We start from the raw sequence: 23616 nt of genomic DNA on the forward strand, positions 1-23616 counted from the left end.
TTTAAAATGTGAAGAAAGTCATTTATTTGTATTGAGAATTCATTTTGAAACTAACAATATACAGGGTGTTTCAAAAGTCTTGGGAACATTACAAGTTATTAAAAATCGTTATGTTCCCAAGACTTTTGAAACACCCTGTATATATATAATTAGGAAAACAATTTTTTTCTTCTTTACCTGCTTTTGAAGCGTTGTGTTAGTTGAAAATTAAAATATCCAGCCGCTACTAAGAACATCGGGCTACTACCATCACGCTCGCACTTAGAATTCCACCATGCGGTCCAGAAAAAGAAAAAAGAAAAAAATAGACTCTACATTGATAAGGATGTTTAGCACCGAAATATATCTGATATAAGCAAATAAATGTGTTTATATATTTAAATAATGCGTTGTTCTCAGCTTTCAAAACGTATTCATTTATATACGCAATTATTTTATATATATATATATATATATATATATATATATATATATATATATATCAGGGAGACCGAACGTTGCCTAGGATTGAACGAGAATGAACGAATGTACCACACCATACTTTTATTGTCACCGAAATTGTTGAAACTGCCCGTTTTTTCAATCAAATTTCGCAGTGATTTCGTCCACAATACATTGTAATCTACATTGCACTGAAGAAAACCTACGATTGATTTTATAAAATTATTTTTATATAATGGTATGAATCAAAGTTTAAACTTAAAAAGTCAGGTACCATGGTTCAGTTGTGCCAGAAACAGAAACATTCATTTCGAACGTGCTCCTGGTTTAATAAAGAACCTAATATTGATCTTATAAAAGTATTTTCATATAATTAATTACAGTTTAAAATAAAAAGACAAGTATCATGGTTATAATGTGTGGACTTTAGTCCAAAACAAACTGTTTCTGCTAAACGAATTTTTACGATTATCAATTTTTGATAATTATAGGAGTCATTTCGGTACAAAACTTATTTAAGAACACACCCAGACACATAAAGTATATTCGTACGAAATTTCAAAGCCCATAAGGAACGAACTCACGCATACATTCACACACACAAATCAATGCTTATATATATATATATATATATAATGTTCTATATAGATATTTTTCTATATAAAATTATATATATATCTCTTTTATATATATATATATATATATATATATCTTTTATATATATATATATATATATATATATATATATAAAGAGAGAGAGATAGAGTGAGAGAGAAAAAGGGGGAGAATTTTCGCATACTATGTATATATGCATGCATGTATGTATGTATGTATGTATGTATGTATAACACCCACATACCCTGTTTAAATTCCTTTGCACAATTGTTTCCATCTCGTCTTTTATGTTAATAAGCCGAAAGATCAGGCAGCCTAACAAGTCGAACCCAAACCGTAGTAAAATGTCGTAGTAAAATGTTGTAGTCAACGTTCATTCATAAAATTCAGACGGGAGTGTAGTCAGTCATGTACTGTATAATCAGTCACGTATCAAGTTGCAAGCCTTTCTTTCATTTTCTCTATCTCCCAGTCTCACTATTTCTGTCTGTCTGTCTCTCTGTCTGTCTGTCTCTCTCTCTCTCTCTCTCTCTCTCTCTCTCTCTCTCTCTCTCTCTCTCTCTCTCTCTCTCTCTCAACGCATAAAATATTGAAGTTCTATTGCAGCGTTATCAACGCGTGAATACACTTGTTAGAATATGTGAGCACATGTATTACGTATTTCTGTGCGTGTTCGTTTTATTTTTAGTGTGTGCATGTGTGTGTATATGTTTGTGCGTGTACGTTTTGCTTCTGTAGGGTGCTTGTATTATGTGTTTAAATAATCATGTATGTGTGCATGCGTGTGTATGTGATTTTTTTTTTGTTTGTTTTTATCTTCTTCATTAAAAAATTATGTGTTTATGTATGTTTTTCTTCCTTGCATCAAATAGTATGATATTCGTCTTCAACATTTATTTACGACATCTCGTTCTTTTCTTTACTTGCAGTGTATCTTGTCACAGTTAAACCCACTTTCTTCGCTGTCGTCGTCCTCACATTGATTGCGCATGCGTCATTCATCAAAGGGGCACCGACATCGACGCCAGACGAAACAAACCGAAAAGATTTAAAAAGAGATATAGATTTAGCCACGGAAATCACGACGTATACGATGAGATCAATAAATACCAGTTTCCTCACTTACGTAAGTATTTTACAAATATTATATTATATATATATTATAACTTACGCAAGTATTTTACGAATATTATTTTGGTTTTCTTGTGTAATATATGTCTTCCATTATTAAGAAGCCATTGTGGAACGGGCATTGCGACTAGTTTTCTATTATAAAAACACGTCTGTAAAAACAAGTGGATATTTTGATAAATGTATTCTGGAACTTTTTGATGTTTGGCTTTTAATAACGAAAAATATTTTAATGGATTTGGGGCATTTTTTTTTTTTTGTAAAATCGAGTTTCCTGGATTCGCTTTAATACGGTTTAACTCCATATGTAAGTTAGTTCTACCAGAAATTGAAAACGTCTTTTTTTGAATGATTCAAATACTTTTGTTCTGGGATGTTTGCCCCTTTCCCTTACTTTGTATTTTTAGCGGCTATCATCCTGGTCGGATTGAGCCAGATTCCTCTTGAGCACGAACTGCATCTCGAACCATCGAAGTCCAGTTTCAACAATCCTGTGTCAGGTCTCAGGAAATGGCTAATCACTCCAGATTCCAGCGTCGGAGATTAACTACTTAATTGTTGTGATCCAGATCTTCAGCTGCTTCTGCTGCATATCATACCCTTATTTTAAAAGTCAGAGCTTCCATCTTTGTTTCAACAATTCTACTTGCCCACGTCTTTATCTGATTGAACATTTCCTGCAAGGAACTTTTCAGATTAACATTGCTTTATCGTCTCGAATCTTTTGGGATGGTTCGAATACTTTTCTTGTGGGAATTCCCTGGCTATATATCGTGTTGTCATCTTCCCTTTCAGCATCTATCAATGTTTCAGTACACATTTGAGCCAAGAAAATCAAGTTAATATTCAGCTGCAAAATTTTAAAATACCACTTACACTCGTCTTCGTCTGATTGAACATTTCCCGCTTAAAATGTTCAGACTAGCATCGCTTTTTATCTCTAATCTTTTATTGTCTCAATATGAGTTGCATCGTCTTCTTTTACAACTGATTTACTTTTCAATTCAATTTTCTAATATAAATTTATCATAGCTAATACAAAAGTAATTTTTACAGTTCATGTGAAAACTATACATAATAACTCTGAAGGGAAATCAACTTTATTTAATGAAAATATGTGATAAAAATCGAATTTCGAATAAAATTATGAATTCTACACCACTTACAAAAATGATGTTCCATTTAAGGAACAATAGTAGGAAAAACATGGTTGTAGCAAGACGAGTGTTTGCTGTGAATGTTTTGCATGGGAGAGGGTGGCATATGCTTTATTAAATGGTTAATGAAATAAAATTGTTGAATCATTTTATGAATTTGATACCGAAATATTTTCCGCCATTTTATATTAAAACACATGACGACATTTGTTTAAAGATGTTTTTCTTTTTTATTTTGTTTGTAGTGTGAACGTGTTCCAATTTGGTTCACCTCCGACTGCAATAATTTTATGGCCATGTTGAATGCCAGGTCGGATATTCCTCCACCAAAAGTTGTCATCGACAATAAATTGGATTTTCAAGACGTCAAATCAATCAAGGTAAACAGAAATTGTCTCATTGTGATTTTTAAATAGTTTAACTCATAGTTTGTATCAATTTTATTTGAATAAACCAATCTCTACTTGAAATATTTAGAATAATGAAGTAAATAAATGTTTTACACCTACAAAACACACATACATAGATGTGTGTGTTGGTGTATGACAGAAACATGTATGCACATATGTAGCCATTAATGTTTGTATAAATAATATATATATATATATATATATATATATATATATATATATATATATATATAGTAAGTTATAAAATGTATATGGCGATTAAGCTACACTGAAGAATCCTAGAGTGGATGAAACGCGAAATATTTGGTGTAGCTTAATCGCCATATAATTTTATAACTTACTAACTAGCTCTACCTACGTATTGAGCACTTTTGAAGTAAATACTTAAAGTTTACGCATAAATCTATACTTTCGTATATTAATTTTATGTGAGTAAATTAAGTTTAATGGTTGAAAGGACTTCACGGTTCGTCAGGCCGTAAGACTTAGAAATGTCCTGCAAATTATAACAATAGGAGAAAAAAATAGAGACATAGTTTAGAACTCGTCTCATATCTAAGTAAATAAATGCAGAAGTTTTCTTCGTTTTCAATTAAAACGGCTAAGTATTAAATGAATAAAAGAACAATATATCGCTGAGATGAAAAACCAAGATTTTTTTTAACATAAGAGCTTTATTATAATTTTTGTTTTTACACAGTGGTAACCACTTATCAAGGCCCGGAAGCCACTCAGGGATAAGGGTTATTGCAAGTACATTACGTTAGTGTGGAGATTGCCATTTGTCGATAGTTTCGAACCCAGCTACAACAACTATAAATGTAAAATACAGGAAAACGTTAAGACATTCAATAGATTCGAAAAAAATCCACCTTTGACTCTATTTGCTAGGAATGTTACTTCCAGGCCACCAACAATAGCAGCGAGAATTAAAGGAAATTAACAACTATAAATGTCATATACAAACAACGCTGAAACAGTTAATCGTGGTCAAATGATCCGGTAACAAATGCATGAATACGAAATCTGCATTAATTAAAATATATTTACGCGTATTTTACGACTGAGCAAACCCGGGCGTTCTCGCCCTTCTAATTGGAAAAATAAATTCAATTAATCAAGATTATTAAACATTTATGAAATTTGGTGATTTCTATTTCATAATAAAACTATTTTAAATTTTTAGAATAATAATTGCAATAATGGAATTTTTGTTTAATATTTTCTATTCATAAAAATTATCAATGTTACATCTTCTTAAATTTAAATTATTTAAAGTTTTATTTTACTTTTAATTTTTTCTATTTCAGGCGGCAGTAACGAACATGAGTCGAACAGTAAGCGAATATCTGGGTTTAATAAAACAACATTTGGATGTGGAATATAAAATTGTCTGTGAGCCTGCAATAAAAATTAATGTCGGATGCCATTTTCCGAAATTCTGTTCCACTCTTCCTGACAACGATTTCGCCATCTTGTACTGCAATCTCAACGCCGCCTATCATTATCTGGACAATTTGAAATTGATTCTCGAATTACCGGTGAGTCTCAACAATTATGTTTTTTTGTTTTTTGTTTTTTGTTTTTTTGTTGTTTTTTTTTGGGGGGGTTCATATTCTTTATTAATTCTATAAAAAAATTACATTTTCTTCTCGCTACTGAAATATAAGTTAGAATAATCGTTTGAATTTTTTTTAAATATGTGATAACAATTTTTCAGCTATAACAATATTTCAGTGTCCCGTTGTGTTCCCTTTATAAGAAAAATGGTTAAATATGACCCTGGACAAGAATCTGCAACGGTTATGGATTATCCTTTAAAAATTCAAAATGGTAATCTTATAGCCTTCATATAATGACGAAAATAAAAGGCAAAAGCCCATGTGTAGCTTAACTGTAGCTTAACTGCCGTAAATATAATTTCATAGCTTTCATATATATATATATATATATATATAAAGCTGAACTGAGATTGTCGGACTGACTTCCTCATCTTGGTTGTTATAGTCACGTTTCGGCCGTTTTGCTCTACAGCCTTCATCGGGTGTTTTGTATCGATACAAGACACCTGATGAAGGCCGGAGGGCAAAACGGTCGAAACGTTGTGACTATAACAACCAAGATGAGGAAGTCAGTCCGACAATCTCAATAAATGAAAACACCTCAAAATACAGACAATTACTATAAAGCTGAACGTCTGTGTGTGTGTGTGTGTGTCTGGTCACGGATAGGCTCCTATATGGTTGACTATTATAGAAAACTGATCACATATAATGATAGAAGATGTATCGAGACACAGGAATGGGTATGTTTGATCTAGCATAATGATGATTCATTAAAATTGTGGGGCTTGCGTACGCGCCTGGTCCACAAAGTATGGAAATAAAAAATTTAAAAATTAAAAAAAAAACGTTTACAAGTGTTTTTGATATAGATGTACATAATAATACTTTGATAAGTATGATTTAACTTAAATTATAATGGTATAATAAAATCGTGGGGTCTGCGTTCGCGCCTGGCCTCCATAGAATGGAAATAGGCACAAACTTTAATAAAGACTTTTCATATCTATCTATACTTTGATAATTATGTTTCAATTTGAAGAAATATGGTATAATAAATTATTGGGTGTTCGTTCGCACCTGACTTCCATAGAATGGAAATATGTCACAAAGTTTAACAAGGTTTTTTAATATAGATCCACAGAATATTGTGATAAGTGTTTCAGTGTGAACAGGTATGGTATAATAAATTATGGGATTTATCTATTTTATTTTTACTTTCATCATATTTTGCTTTGGTTTTGATACCCCTAAATTCAAAGCTATCTCTTTACAACACTTCCTTTTCATAACCTATCATACTTTCATAAATCAGAGTCCATTTTCTGCAGGCTGTTTTTGAACCCAGTCAACGACGGGTACTTTTGCTTGTATATATATATATATATATATATATATATATATATATATATATATATATATATATATATATATAGATAGATAGATAGATAGATAGATAGAATCAAAATATGCCGATATAAATTGTCCTTCATATTTTACGAAATATGTTTCAAACGAAATAGACAGAACAACAGACAGAGAGAAACGAACTTCTTTGATATTAATATATTTTTGAATGTGCTAAAATAATTTCCATTGTTATTAGACTGTATGTTTTTATGGTCAAATACGGTTAAAATTTTACCTTAATTCATATTTTTTTTTAAATGCCAGTCGATTCCCTACGGGAATGAAACACCGAAACCTCTATGTAGCTTTACTTCCGTAAATATATTTTCATATCTTATGCGTGATACACGTCTCTGATGTGTATATTTAAAAAAAAAAACGGTGCTTGATCTAAATTATGGCAAATGCATCACTAAAAATTATAAGACAACTTTTCGGTTTCATTCATTTGTTTCTAATTCTGTGCAGTTTTTTACGTTCACTTATCTGTTTCCATTGACTATTGTTTAAAATACTTGACTTCCTCAGTTGGTTCTGGTGTGGTTTACGGGCTCAGCTATGCCGACTTTATTATTCATCGAATTTTAATTATGCTTTAATATTATAAAGCAAATATATAAAACTCTTTATACAGGGTGACCCCCCCCCCCAAAAAAAAATCTAAATGGAGGCCATCTAGAACATATGTTGTAGAACGGAGAAAAAAAACCCCAAAGACACTAGTGTTTTGATGTGATGTTTTGAATATAATAAACTAGTTATGACCAAAGTTTCATCTCATTCGGTCAAAACACTAAGAAACGGGGCCTAATTAGAGTTGGGGGGGGCATGTTTTTTTTTGGGGGGGGTAACCCTGTATTAGTAAAATAGCACCTTATGTTCAATTAATTGGATGCAATATGTTGATGCTTTTGTATTTCGACATAAAAAAATGTGAAAAGGGGTTTATTTGACGTACAACACGAAAGCCACACTAATGTGACGCCACCCTATCGAACCACAATAAACTCTTCCTCAGTAATTATAAAGACCGGGAGAATATGCATTTTTGCATTATTCACAAAATATGCACAAGTCATTCACTCCTGGCAGTCGGATTGACGTATAACCACATTCTTTACTGTTTATATTTGCTTTTCGATTTAATATATTTTCTTTCACTAATTACCGAGTTGTGTTTTTTAACACAATGAAATCAAATATACTCAGCCCTGTCTCTTCTTCATTCCTTCTCGAAGTCTTTAAATCGATTGATATCAGTAAACCAAAATCGCTTTTATTCGAAGAGGATTGTTACGTCTAATGATAAACATTGTTATCAATTTAATGACATCTAAAAAAAAAAAAAAAAGCACCAAAAGATAAAGTATAACCATTAACAGATTTATTTAACAACTTACAGATTAAATGGTAATGTAGAAGCCGCTTGATGTCTCATGATTATTTTTATTTTAGCCATTTCTGAGAGTCTAATGTGTTTTCTTTTGATATCTATTGCAGCTTTCCGATTCCGAGTTGGCAAATGTGAATGTGGACAGTCAAGTTGTTGTGCCGCAAAACTTTCCATTTCTCTATCGTCGATGGCTCGTCATGCTAATGTTGCATACGTCACTCAATCAAGTCAACTCCATTCAACAAAAACTCACCGAAATATCAAAAGCCTTGTTGTAGAAATGTGAATGGACAAATTCATTTTTTTAGAGTAATACAACTAATTATCAGAAGATAAGATGTAAATATGTCTAGATATTGTTTATTAAGCGCAGTACGCGCACACGTCCATGACCTACATTTGTGAGTTTTGGATAGTGAATATTTTTTTATGAATACGCAAGCACACAACAATGACATATGTTTGTCATTTCAAAACAGTTGAATCGTTCCATGCTTCAGATATTATTCTTAAATTAAACACATTATTAATATGAAGTTATAATAAATATATTGTATTTTTATGTGATTTTTTTTTATTTTCTATTTTTGTACGAATAAAAATTTATTTTTGTAATTCGTTTCTCTTATTTTTATTTCGATGGTTTTATTTTATTTCTTTCTTATTTTATTAATTGTAACTTGCTTTTAAATTAAACGTTGACTGAACACAGATGCTAAAACACTTTCGTGTGTAAATTAAATGGTTATCTTTCTTCTTTTTCTTCCGTTTCGCGTTGCGTTTGCTTCCTTAAATTCCAGGGGAAAAATGTCCTTTCTCTTATACTCCTGACATTAATCGATTTCCCCCCACCCGTCAGATACGGAATAATCGCGTTGATATACCGGTTCTTTTTTAAGCCTAGTTAGTATCAGATGGGTGGCTCCTTTAGAAGGACACCCATTGGACGGAACAGGCTATTTTTCTTGTTCGTCTAGAATTTCCAACTGTGTGTGAACAGATAATTATGCAAGTATTTTTGTAACTAAATAAATTAGAGGTATTTTAAGTAAGGTATTCAATGGAGTATATGTGGTATTTTGGTTACTACAGAAGTGAAAGTAATTGACAAATCGTAAAAGAGAGGAAGAAACAATGTTTGCACGAATGAGTCAGAATGCGTTTGATTCAGAATTTTGATGTCCTTGTGCCTAATTTGTAAAATTGAATTGGTTTGATTTCTAAAAATTAGTTTAAGGCTTGTATCTGTTCTGAAGAATGACATCCTCCCAGGCATTATCGTTCCCGTCAACTCCATTCAACAAAAACTCACTGAAATATCAAAGGATTTGTTGTAGAAATGTGAACGGACTTTTTAATTATTTTTAAAGTAATATCAGAAGATAAAATGTGAATTTTTCTAGATATTGTTTATTAGATGCAGTACTAGGTGTGTCAGAATTTTTTTTAGAATCTTTGACACCCCAACACAAAACTGCGAATAAAATATTTTTAAAAAAACTCGTAATTTCTTTTTAAAGTGGGTTGTTTAGTTTGTTTATGGAATATACTTCCAAAATAAACTATTTTAGTTGTTTAAAAAATAATAAAAATATTATTTTTTATTTTTAAAAAAGTGTTTACAAAGTGCCTGCGCGCCTTCATTAAGCCATTTTTTACGTAATGAAATCAATTGAATTTTACGAGTTAATTTTTTTTCAATTTTCAAACTTTAAAAATCTATCAAAATTTTTTAATTGTTCAATTTTTACGATATTTTCAGGTTTGTGAAATTTTATGCTCTTTCCAATAAACTGAATATAATATTCTAGACAAGCGTTTTATTTTATTCACCCCCCTCATTTTTAAATGTCTATTCAAATGAAAATAATTAATTTTCTCACCTCAAATTTATATATCACAAATTGAAGATAAAAGATCAATAAATAAAATAAGCTCATTTAAAACAAACAAAAAGAACAGTTATTTGCAAATTTACCTGTAAAGTCCAAAGTTTAAAACCTTTTTTTAAACCACGTTGAATTTTTTGTTTTGTTTTGTTTTGTTTTTTAAGTTAAATATTGTTATATTGCCCAGAAAATTTGGTAGAATCACGACAATTTTTTCTATTTCATTTAATGTTTTTTTAGATATTTTTTTAAAAAATCACTCCATAAAGAAGAATAAAATATATTAAATCAAACACTCATTTATTTCTTTGAGAGAAGAAAAAATCAAAACTTCGTCGAGTGTTTTTTTTAAGGCAAAACTGATAAGTAAACTGTGATATTTTTCAGATACGGTGACACATATTTCTTAACGCACAAGGCTTGACAGCTTATGCATATGTTTTTTTTTACGTCCTTTTATCCATCCGTATTACAAAACAGAAAGAAATACCGTCTAGCTAACACCGGTTAATGCTTACGTAATGGCGGTCTTTTCAAATAGTTGTTTAAAAATTATTTTATTTAAAAAATACATGTAATATAAAATATAAATATGGACAAATTCTCATAAATGAAGAATGGAAGCATCCATTGATTAGTATTTTATATAGGTAAGTGATATTGAATTTATATGTAGTTATTATATTTAGATTAAGTTAAAATTCGTTGAATTTCGTGAAATCTTTTCTTAAAGAAAACCGATTAAAAAAAAATATTGTATATTTTTAGATAAAACCTTTTATTATTTTAAAGTTTGGTCTTTGCTCCTTTTATTGAAAAAAAATAGGGTTTAAATTACATTATTCATATTGTTATAAGCTTTGAAAGATAGCGAGTCTAAATAATCACTCCTTTTTTAATGGCGACTTCTGACACTCCTAGTGTAGTACACGCATTCGCTCATGACCTACTTTTATGAGTTCTTGATAGTGAGTATGTCTTTTTTAATACGTTACATAAACACACAATAATGACATATGTTTGTAATTTCAAAAAAGTTGAAGCGTTTAAAGCTTCAGATATTATGCTTAAATGAAATATTTATATAAAGTTATTCGAAATATATTTTATGATTTTATGAATTTTGCATTTTATATTTTTGTACTAATAAAAAATTATTTTTATAATTCGTTTCTCTTATTTTTATTTCGACGTGTTTATTTTATTTTTTTTTTATTTTATTAATTGTAACTTACTTTAAAATTGTAACTTGCTGTAAAAAAAATTGTAACTTGCTTTAAAATTGTAACTTGCTTTAAAATTGTAACTTGCTGTAAAAAAAATTGTAACTTGCTTTTAATTTGTAACTTGCTTTAAAATTGTAGCTTGCTTTAAAATTGTAACTTGCTGTAAAATTGTAACTTGCTGTAAAAAAAAAATTGTAACTTGCTTTAAAATTGTAACTTGCTTTAAAATTGTAACTTGCTGTAAAATTGTAACTTGCTGTAAAAAAAATTGTAACTTGCCTTAAAATTGTAACTTGCTGTAAAAAAAAATTGTAACTTGCTTTAAAATTGTAACTTGCTTTAAAATTGTAACTTTCTGTAAAAAAAAATTGTAACTTGCTTTAAAATTGTAACTTGCTGTAAAATTGTAACTTGCTTTAAACGTTGCCTGAACATTGTTGTTAAAACGATTTCTAATGCAAATTAAGTGATTCTTATGTTTCTTCTTTTTCTTTCGTTACACGTTACGTTTTCGTCCTTAAATCCAAGCGAAAAAAATTCATTTCTCTAATACTCCTGACATTAATCGATTTCTCTTCACCCATCAAATACGATATACACACGTTGATACACCGATTCTTTTTAGACTACCGATGTTAAACAACGGTAAGCCTGGTCAGTTGCAAATGGGTTAGAAGGACGCTAAGGGGACCGAAATGGCTATTTTTTTTCTTGTTCCTCTAGAATTTCCTACTGTGTGTGAGTAGCTGATTATGTAATTACTTTTTTATAAATAAATAAATTAGAGATATTTAAAGTAGGGTAGTCAGTAAATGTGGTATTTTGGTGACTACAGAAGTGAAAGTAATTGACAAATAGTAAAAGAGAGAAAGAAACAATATTTGAACGAACGGGTCAGAATGCGTTTGGTTGTGCCTAATTTGTAAAATTGAATTTGTTTGATTTCTAGAAATAAGTTTAAGGATGGCATCTGTTTTGAAGGATGACATCCTCCCAGGCATTATCTTTTTTGCCTGTTTATTGTCTGTTGCATAAACGTCCTCATCCGTGGGGAAGTGCCAATGGCACTACACAGGTATTTGTTCCCATCTAGACTGCCTCCTTTCGGGAGCAATAATTCCACACATTAAGACGGACTTTGTGTCTAATTTTGAGAGAAGGTATTTAAATAGTGACACTTGACTTTCTGTTTGACTTTATGAATGAACGAAATTTACTGACCCATTTTACCACGTGTTTTTAATTATGAATGAACGAAATTTACTGACCCATTGTATTTTCTTACGGCATTTAATAGAGGATGCGTGACTTCATATTTTCCTAAGGTAGAAACATTCAAATGAGTCTCTGTGAAAGCCGTGCGGATGAAACACCACCAATAATGTAGATATGTTTGAAAATTAAACCGCGAATTATTACTTCGATGTCCGTGCATCACTTATATCAGTTAAGAAGTTAACAATAACTAAATAATTAGCTAAGAGACCATGAGTTTCTCTCTCCTTTCAAAAAAAAATCTCTCCTGGATCAATTCCCTCCAAGGAAACTTTAAGAAAAAAAACTCAGCGAACGTCTCCTTGTGTCCTCTTTCTCCATGAAAAAAAGCGAAAAGCACATCAAAAACAATCATGTATAACCAGCCCATCTGCTACAAGTTTAATTCATATCTTACGACTCTTTTAAGAATGTGTGTGTCTCTTTTAGGGCTGCGATTTATACTTGAATGAAGATTAGTCTTCCAGGGAGTGTGTCTAAATATTTTATTTTGTAGATTTTTATCATTAGATCAGTTGTCCCTAAACCAATTAGTGTAACCTCTATTTCTTTCAAATGCCTAATTGGTTTCAAGTCATTCTTCATAAACTGATTTTTTTTATATTCAAAGGAGTCACCACTTATTAAGGTCCGAAGGCCATTCGAGGATAACGGTTAATGAATGTACGGTGGTCACCGAGACTACACCGTAGTGATCGTTAGTGGTGGAAATTGGGTAGAATTTTAACTATTTAAGTGGACGGCTTAACGGGAATTTGTTTACATTTGATTTGAAGACGGCCATATTGTAATCAGATAAAAAGTAGTCCAACGGAAAAGAGTTCCACGGGCGGAGAGTTCTAAAAAAGACGCTTTGTTCATGGAATTTACATTTAAATTTAAGCCTTGATAGAGAGTTGGGAAAAATGGTTTATAGTGGTTATAGCTAGACGACTATTTTTTTCTTTCGAGTGTTTTTAGGTTCGGCTTCATTAAAGCCATGGTCATTCGAAACGATTGCATCAATAATAAGAGAAATTGTTTTCGTTTTCTTCCACATGACAATGTTTGCTTTGGTGGACATGTCTTTGATTTGTCTGCTAGTAATCAGATGATTCCAATATTTTTTCCGATTATTATACAATTATCGATTCTATTCTAAATTCCCGATTCCGATTCTTTTAAACCCCTTAATATATAATTATAGAATTGTTTTTTATTTATGTTTTTTTTTCGGATTATCGTAAAAAGCCATGTAATATGTGCATATATTTTCTCAAACATAAAAAAATTACACGTATAGAGACAATTTATAGATTTTAGTTTTACTGATAGCTTAAAATTAATACATATTTATTGTTTTATCATTTATAATAGAAATAACGTTTTAAACCCCCTGCAAATGGAAAGAAAAAACACTGAAAAAATGTTTAATAATAATAACAATCAAATGTCACAGGGAGTCATAGGAAAGGTGAGAAACTGTCTTGATGTCGAATTTGTGTGCCAATCTTTTGCAGCTTCAGTTTTTCACAAATAATTGTGTGTACAGTTCCCATAGTTCAAATTGGGCACTGGTTGCATGGCAATCCTTATCCATAAAATTCTTTATTTGGTCAATTAACTCTAGTGTATCGACTTCCTTACTTCTCCCACACCTCTTATCATCTTTCACAGACTCCTTGCCTTCCTTGAACTCTTATGCCATTCCAAAACTGATGCTAGATTCACGCAATATAGTTCAAAGGAAGTCTAGAAGCATTCCATGCATTTTTTTTTTTCAAAGTTTAAAACAGAATTTTATTGCATATTGTTCTTATAAATAGTTAAAAATCAATCCATATTTATTATTTTATCATTAGTACCAATAATAGATATTACGTTTTAAACCTTGCCCCCCCCCCGCCCCCTCCCAAAAAAAATAAGGAAAGAAAAAACACTGAAAAGAATTGTTTTGGGAATCGGAAAAAGGACCGGATTTTTTTCTGGTTCAGGGACCGATTACGATACACCAAAAACTTCCGATGTTTTCGATTAATCATCCCAACACTAGTATCTGCCCGTCTGTATGTTTTTGTCGTAGAATACTGTCGCGTTTCGATTTTGTGTTATAGTTAAATATTCATGCTCCTAGACGTTCGACGAACTTTTTAGTGGCACCTCTTCGCATATCATCAAGTAGAGATATTTGCATACTTTCTTGTGACGGGCAATGTAATGAAGCGATCTCTGCATCTGGATATTGGTTTAGTTGAACTTTCCACGGCTGAGTCACAGAACTTGCAATTACAGTCTATAGTCATATATTTACGAGTATATATGAACGTATCTAGTTTCTGTTAAACGTTTGATATATTAAACTGTCTCAAAAATGTTGCGTGTATATATATATTTGAAATGTATATGTGATCGTCTAGTGATAAGTGCGTAAACAGGACATATACCATTTATGATATTATTATAGACAATAACAATAACAGGGGACGGATTAACATCGGTCAATGGAGAAACATACTTTATCCATCTGGGTCGATTTTAATTTGACGGATGCTTGGAAAAGCTGCAAATGGAGATTCGTACGAGACCGAAGTCTTGGTTGTATTTACAGCAGCTTTATTTACCGAGGTTTCACCATTGTAAAGCTACACGGTGGTCTTAGATCTTTACTATCGACATTTTTCGACAGTCTTCCCTGTCCGGAGCCATTTCGGTCCATGGACCGTTTCTCTCCTTCTTACTAACGACTGTCGACTTTCCTCTCTTACTGCTTACTCTTAACTAATTTCTACGTGCCTCTCTAACTATCTTGTTACGTCATTAACTTCACGTGACCAAAGACACAAATCGGATGATCCACCTTTGTCACGTATACTGGTTTATCTAGCTACCATTCATGTTTGTACTAGTTATGAAAACTTGCGTTCCTTTTCATTTCTAACATAAATAGTTTTTATCCTAAAAATACGTTTCACCTTAATACATTCTTTGTTTCATTTTTTTTTTTTTTAATTATTATTAATTTTTTTATTTTATTTTTTTGTAAACCATCCATTTTTCGAAATCACTTTAAGGAAATCCTGGTTATATCTGGCGATAATTATCTGTTCGTCATCAAGTGAAAATTAGATGAGCTACCAGTGTCGTTCCATTAGTAATGCAACCTATTTTTAACTAAACAAGTTGAAGAGTTATGAAGATGGGAGGGATATCATTAAAAGGAGCATATTTTTGTGTTCCAGAATTAATTTACTAAATAGTGACCACCATTCTCAATGCTTTTTGCAAGCAATGAGGCGGTTGATGTGTATGGGTATCCAAAGCGTGATTAATCCCTCACATCTTTTTTACTAATCTGAAATCGACGGACCCATCTCCTACATGTGCTGACATCAACTGCATCGGCATCGTAAACGTTCAGCAGGCGTCGATGAATGGGTATCGGTTCATTTTTTTCTGTATGGAGGGATTCATTGACCTATCTATGCTTTTGACGCACGTCTATGACAAGCGTAGCTTTCAAAGAGTTTCACACCGTCAATATCTGCAACAGAGAAACGAAACTCTCGGGTCATGAATGCATAAATTTAAATCATCACGACAATACAGTTTGCAATCCCCTCTACTTCATTCGGGCGGAATAAAAAATGTAGGGATATTACTTTTGGAACGTCCTTCGTAAGTTGTAGTAGGAAGGCTCGAACCCGTACCACGAAGAAAGAAAAAGACGTGAAAAAAAACGTGATGTCTTTACTGTTGCGCACTTTGCCCAACTGGAAGTGACGAATGTTTAAATTAAGCCTAGTCAATCGAAAAGAAGACGATGATTTACGAAAATATCGGTGAAAAAAGCGACCCCTACCTGTAGAAAAGTGCCCAGTTGAGAATGAAGGAATAAATGTTTTGAGCCAATTTTCGATAGTTGTTGTCCGAACGATCGGGCTTCAAAACAATATCAATCTCGTGAAAATCCGTCGCTTCCGTCGAAAGTTTTAGGCAGGCATACATACATACATAATACATACATACATACATACATACATGCATACATACATACACACATACATACATACGTTTAGCGGACAGGTGAGATTTATATTATAGATTAACCTACAAAGAATCGGATTACTTTACAAACAAGCTTAATGCCCCAGGTATATATAAAAACACGCAGCAATCGGATTTTAGAAAAAATAAATAACAAAGAAACAACAAACATAATTGCAAAAAACCCTTGTTCAAAATTATTGGCACGGCTTTGTTTTTCTTTTAGTATCAGTATAATATCAATCAATTTCCGGTTTACGTGCTTTCTGAACTTTTTTATAGACACATTATGCTTGTTTAACGCTAATTCAGTGAATAATTTTTTTCAGATAATTTTTAGATAGCGATTTATTTAAACTATTATAAGTGACTAAATTATAATTTCCAATCGCCATGGTTAAAACTAAGGAACACAGCGAAGACGTCAGGAAGCTTGTTGTAGCATGCCATACCAATGGGGAGGGCTATGATAAGATTTCAAAGAAGCTAAACCTTCCCAAATCAACTGTTAGAGCCATAATAAACAAGTTCAAATCGCAAGGCCACGTTATGAGTTTAGAGGGTAGAGGGAGAAAAAGGATTCTTTCCCCAAGAGATGAACGGAAAATTGTTCGACAAGTAAAACAAAACCCAAAGATCTCTGTTGGGGAGATAGTTGATGAACAGAGCACCTCTGGAGTGAATGTATCTCGACATACAGTTGGTAGAGTTTTGAAGAGAGCTGGTTTAAAAGCATGTCGTCCGAGAAAGACTCCCTTATTGAAGCCTATGCACCTGAAAGCAAGGCTAGCCTTTGCAAAACGTCATATTGATAAAGATGTTGCATTCTGGAAACGTGTTCTATGGACTGACGAAACGAAAATAGAGTTATTTGGCCATAATAAAGTGTCTTATATTTACAGAAAATCTGGCGAAGCTTTCCTGCCTAAGAACACCATACCCACAGTGAAGCACGGTGGAGGCAGTTTGATGTTTTGGGGATCCTTTGCTGCCTCTGGACCAGGGCGACTTGTTAAGGTCACAGGTAGCATAAAAAGGAAGATTATGTTAAAATATTGGATGAAAACCTGAAAGACTCTGCTAAAGATCTCTCACTTGGTCGTCGTTGGTGGTTCATGCAAGATAATGACCCAAAGCATTCGGCTAAACTGACTAAGAAATGGCTTGAGGACAATCATATTAATGTTTTGGAGTGGCCATCAAAAAGCCCAGACCTTAATCCAATTGAAAATTTATGGAGAACATTAAAATTGAGGGTAATGCAAAGGAAGCCTAAGAATCTTATTCAATTGGAGGATTATTGTCAGGAAGAGTGGGCTAAAATTACTACTGAGGAGTGCAACAACTTGGTTGTAAACTATGAAAAGCGACTGAGGAAGCTAATCAAGGCCAAAGGCTATACAATTGATTATTAAATAAATCGTGCCAATAATTTTGAACAAGGGTTTTTTGCAATTATGTTTGTTGTTCCTTTGTTATTTATTTTTTCTAAAATCCGATTGCTGCATCGGAAAGGCCAGTTAAAAATACATAATATACTTTGTTATTTTCTTTAATTTAATCCCTTTTTTAGAATTTATTAGACAAAATTTAACTTTTATTTTACCGTGCCAATAAATATGATCATCACTGTATATACGAGATTGATATATATATATAATGAAATAAGAATTACAATTAAGTTTACCAAGATAATACAAGATGGCAAATCTAAAGTATATCTCTTCTCTTTCTATTCTTTCTTCTTCTATTCTTCTTCTTCTTCTTCTTCTTCTATCTATCTATCTATCTTCTCTTCTCTTCTTCTCTTCTATCTATCTTCTATCTATATAAATAAAATGAACTCATTTTTCCCGTCGGATTTTGACCTTAATAGGATTAAAAATCAAGATATTTCATGCAAATATAATATGCACAAACGGCAGAACAATATCTGAGGTGTGTTATAGGCTTATTATTTCTCAAATTCCTCGATAATCTTAGATTTCTATACTTTTTCTGCTGAGAAGTCACGGCCAAAATCGGTTAAGATCAATGGAAGTGGTAAAATATTTTCTCTCTAATAAATTCCTCCTCCCCCTGCCACCACTTAACACCGTTTGGAGATCGTTCACAAGGAACAGTTGAGAAGAGAACACCGGTTTGGCTTCGTAGTTCTTTCATGTGAAGTTATTTAAAATCACTAAACTAAGCTGCAGTGCTCTGTGGCGTAGTGGTTAGCGTGCTGGACAATTCACATTATATTTTCACGTTCGCGCCGACCTACCGTAGTCGTTTTTTTTTTTTTTTTTTCCTAAACAACTGGAATGGACTTTTCTTGGTGGCCGAACTGTTAACGTTGCAAATGTTGTTTTTTTTTTTGGGGGGGGGGTTCACACTTTATTTTCCTACTTTTACTCATGACTCCGGGTTTGATCCTTCCTACTTATCTACCATAACATTTTTTAAAACTCCCCCCCCCGTCCCGGAAACAAACACTCGGGCAACGCCGGGTACCCCCGCTAGTTGTAAATATTAAAGAGTGAATATTTATAAAGTAATCTCAACCAGATGTAAAAGTTCCCTAAAACCACATAGGAAATAGAGCTTATCATAAAAACAAATAGTTAATAAAACATGTTGAAAACACTTTGAAAAAAGAATTTAAAACATATTAAATTTTTTAAATTTGTGAATCATTCCACGGAATTCTGCCTTTTGGATTACTTTGAACCATCTTCCAATAACGTGATTCCTTTGGATTTTACTTGTGGAAATGGAAATTTAATCAACTCTTTTGGATTTTACCGTTATTGGACATTTTACCCTTCTCCAGACTATCCATTCACGTGAAATCACCTTTTTCTTCCCCCTATTTCCCTCTGCTTCACTATTTTTTTACCAAGTAAGATCTATGACTTACTTGTAGTTTCATTAAATACTTTTAAAAGCAAAATCCAATCCCGCATTATGCTAATCCCTACCCTCTGATAAGAAGGAAAGTATTTCTTCGAAACATCGCGGATTAAGGACTATCCACTTATTTTGTCCTTCCTTTTTAAAATTAAATATGTTTTTAACTCTTTTTCAAAGTGTTTTTTAACATGTTTTATTAACTACTTGTTCTTATATATATATATATATGTGTGTGTGTGTGTGTGTGTGTGTGTGTGTGTGTGTGTGTGTGTGTGTGTGTGTGTGCAAATGCATGAATGTGTGTGTATATATATGAATATACATGTATATATTCATGTATATATATACATATATATATATATATTTAAATATTAATTATTAATTAATAATTAATAATTACTACGTGCATAAAAGTAAGTCATCTATATGCATGCATGTCTCAGAGTTTACTTTTCATCAGTATAGCTAGACTTTTATTGACAAGGATCGATCCTACACCTACAATAAAAGTCTAGCTATACTGATGAAGAGTAAACTCTGAAACATGCATGCATATAGATGACTTACATTTATGCACGTAGTAATTATTAATTATTAATTAATAATTATTAATTATTAATTAATAATTATTAATTATTAATTAATAAATAATAATTAATATTTAAATAAAAATAAAAAAATTCAATACGTCCTAAAATCTGGGCGAAGAAAAATGTAAACAAAGGGCAAATAACTCCTTTCTTATAATAAAAACGATCAAGGAGCGAAGTAATAAGAAAGAAACTAATCGCTAATAAAAAATAAGTAAAAATTAAACAATCTTTTATATATATATATATATATATATATATATATATATATATATATATATATATATATAAATACTTGTATTTGGTGTTTTTGTGTAAAATAAGATCTTCCTAAGATTCCAGTTTCTTTTCATATCGTACATAAGACCTGGATATTTTCTTTTTTTCTGTCTCAGTTCTGTTTAAGCCTACATCGTTTGGAACACTAACTTCTACTAAGTTTGTTTCTTTCCCCTTCTTTTCTTATATAACTATGTCAGGTTTAAATGAGAGTACAAGATGTATTTATTTTAGCAGTGCTCAATACACGAGTAAAATTAAGCAGTAATTTATTAAAATATATGGAAATTAAGCTACAAAGCTTTTAAAGGTTGTCAGGTTAAATGAAAGTAGGCCTATATGTATGTATATTCGCTATAGTCACACACACACACACACACACACACACACACACTGTATTATTCATTCATCAACTTGTTTCTTGTTTCGTTTTCTGAAGCATATCCGCAATTGTAACGATAACAGACGCTAACACACATACACACACTGTCATGATTTGTGATATCAAATTATCTCGGTTCGTCTACACAGATGAAACTGAAATTTGCTTATTTTTGTTTTTTAACAGACGAAAGTACAAGTGAAAAGATTAATGTTTCCGAACATATTTTAACGAAAACTTTCAAATATGAGTTGTGCTTCGATACATACCTCCTTTCACTTTCGTGTGCATCGGAAGAGACGCCTTATTTTAAGTATAAAAATATCTAAGTTTTCCAATCTTATTTTAGACATGGAATTTCAGATCTATCCTGTATATAAGAACACGCGTTTCAACAAATTCATCATTTCACGAGTTGACGTTATTCTATTCGAAATATTTATTGCACAAAAATTTTTTATCAATCATCAACTTACAGTCTTTAATTCAATATTTACTGCCACCAACAAAGAATCTCAAAAACAAAACTCTTCATCCGAAAGATATTTTCATCGTTCGAATTCTGATCATCGTCCATATTTTATACGAAGTGAAAAAGTAAGTAGTCGACACGTTTCTTATTTTATGTCACAACATATTATTTCGTCTTTTAGTATCATTTACTGGAATTATTCTCTATTCAAGTGTCCTTTTCGTAGCCCTGTTCAGGTGTTTTGCGTGTTTTTTTTTCCGGACAGTCTAATAAATCGCCCATGTATACGCTTCTTGTAAAATTTCACACAAAGCCAGCTGACGCGTGTTAACACGAAATTATCAGCAAAAAAAAAAAACAATGAAAATAAGAGTTTTTCATAAGTTTTATGTCTATCGATTTTTATATGAAAATACATTTTGATAAATGGCGGAGGGTTGTGCGAAATATTTAAAATAACATTTTTTATTTACATTTTTTTCTGTTTTACATAAATTTGTTCATAATTTTCAAATGCGAAGAAATTCATTCATTTTAACTGAAAAATAATTTTTAAATAAACAAAACGTATATATATATATATATATATATATATATATATATATATATATATATATATATATATATATATAGTCATCCACATACAGCCATATATTTTGAAATTAACCCAATATGTATATATATATATTTCAGAATAAAGATGGGGGCTTTAATTATATTCCTCATACAGTGTCAGTGTATCACAACTCATCAGTGTGGCTATATATATATATATATATATATATATATATATATATATATATATATATATATATATATATATATATTGATATAGACTAATGTACATAGTCACTACACTTGAAATGCTAATGTTTCGGACAATTGATCGATCAGGACCGCAAGTTCTCGCCAAGCAACTTAATAGAGTTTGTATTTCACTGAAAGAATCTGGTTCTTAGAATTTTTTCTATATCAATGAAAATATATCCTGTTTTTTCATTGAGCACTCTTAATAACCTCATTTAATTAACGAGTTTCCCCTTCTTTAAATTGGAGTATATATATATATATATATATATATATATATATATATATATATATATATATATAAAATATATATATATTTGTAGTCATCGACATACAGTCCTGTTTCGTTGTATCACAACTCATCACTGGCGCTAGACTCGTACCTCTCCCAAGCCTAGGATCGAACCTGGAACTGTCATATATATATATATATACATATATATATATATATATATATATATATATATATATATGTGTGTGTGTGTGTGTGTGTGTGTGTGTGTGTGTGTGTGTGTGTGTGTAATAAACTATATACGAGATTATTCTATTTATTTCTATTTAATGTTCTGTATATATTTTATATATATATAAATTCTATCGCATACTATCTATGCATGTGTATGTATGTATGTATGTATGTATGTATGTATGCATGCATGTATGTATGTATGTATGTATGTATGTATGTATGTATGTATGTGGGTGGAGAGGGCTCCCGTAAGCCGTGGTGAAGAGAACCTCTCTAGGAGAAGTAAATCTCTGATTTAAAAAAACATAAAGCGAAAGACCAGTCCCCGCATTAAAATGGTCTGCAGTTTAACTTGTTGCTGGCTATCTTGCCCTTGCTTGTTGCTGGACCTCAACATTTTGGACCGAGATAGAGATTTAGCTGTCGTGCAAAGCTTAATCTCTGTAACATCATCTTTGTATAGATACTCCCTCAGGCATTTGTCTATAAAATAGTCCTATAGCAATGGAAAGGTGTGACGAGAGTAGGCTTGAAATGCTGGAAGCATGTAATAATTAATCTGCCATCATTATATGTATACGTGTGTGTATGTACGCATATGTGTACGTATGTTTATATATGCACTTGTGTATGCATATGTATATATATATATATGTATATGTGTATATGTATGTATATATGTATATATGTTTGTGTGTGTTTGTATATATATATATATGCATATATATATATATATGTTTGTTTATGTATGTATATGTCTGTGTATTTATGCATATGTATATGTTTGTGTATAAATGCATAGATATGTATGCATATGTATAAGTATTTAAATGTATGTGTATGTATATGTATATATATGTGTATGTATTTGTATGTGTATATGTAAATATATGTGTGTTTGTATTTGTATATGTGTGCGTATGCGTATGTATTTGAGTATGTATGCATGTGTGTATGTATATGTATTATGTATTGTGTATGTATGTATTAATGTATATATGTGTGTATGTTTATGGATATATGTGTGTGTATATGTGTGTATGCGTGTACGTATATATATGTACATATAGCAATGACCGTCTTCTGTGTCATGTTTGCTTGAGTGTGTGAATTCGCCGGTACCACTAAAAAAAATTTTTTTTTAATAAAAAGTCATGTTAGGGCTGACGGAGTGGCACTCGTCTGACAAG

Source organism: Euprymna scolopes, chromosome 29 (genome assembly GCF_053919585.1).
Source record: "Euprymna scolopes isolate OS-2025 chromosome 29, ASM5391958v1, whole genome shotgun sequence".
NCBI classification, from domain to species: Eukaryota; Metazoa; Mollusca; class Cephalopoda; order Sepiida; family Sepiolidae; genus Euprymna; species Euprymna scolopes.